Source organism: Trachymyrmex cornetzi, unplaced genomic scaffold (assembly GCF_001594075.2).
Source record: "Trachymyrmex cornetzi isolate Tcor2-1 unplaced genomic scaffold, Tcor1.1 scaffold115, whole genome shotgun sequence".
In the NCBI taxonomy this organism is placed as follows: domain Eukaryota; kingdom Metazoa; phylum Arthropoda; class Insecta; order Hymenoptera; family Formicidae; genus Trachymyrmex; species Trachymyrmex cornetzi.
The window spans coordinates 23,381-24,019 of NW_017295708.1; positions in this window are offsets into that span (position 1 = coordinate 23,381).

The following is a 639-nucleotide window of genomic DNA, read 5'->3' on the forward strand; positions in this document are numbered from 1 at the left end:
TATGTGTGACTGCGTGTATCATAGGCTGCGTGAGATATTGCTGTGGTAGTATAAAAAGACATGTCGATGTGCAGCGCGCGGCGCGACATCTAGTGATTTTTTGGAGTTTGAGCTTTGCTTTAGGATCCCCTTACATGATCAAAATTGACGAATACCAAGCGTCAATTTTGATCACGTGACCTGTTTTGACGCTGAAAATGAGCGTCGAGCGTCAGCGTGAAAAGGCACCTTTATACATAGTGCATAATGGAATCAACCAATCGAAATTCTTCTTTTCCATGGAATGAGAGGAAAGGAAAGCTTCTGATTAGTTGATTCGCTTATGCACTATGCGTTATGCGTTATGCAAAAGCTTGTGTCTGGGCCCTTAACCAGTCTCAACCAAGTCGTTCAAGTTTGCCAACTTCACCGATTATGGGTGCGGTCCACTTGGCGCTATAAACGCTTCAAACGTTTTCACTTTTATATGCTTCTATAGAACGGTCCATTAGCATTACTAATGCTGCCAACAGTATGCAAATGGCCAATTTTTGAAGTGTTTTGAAGCGTTAGTACCATCGACATCTAGAATGGACCGCTGATGGCAATGGTGGGGGTAGAAAGACGATTAGAGTGAGAGGCAGGAATAATAAGATCGTT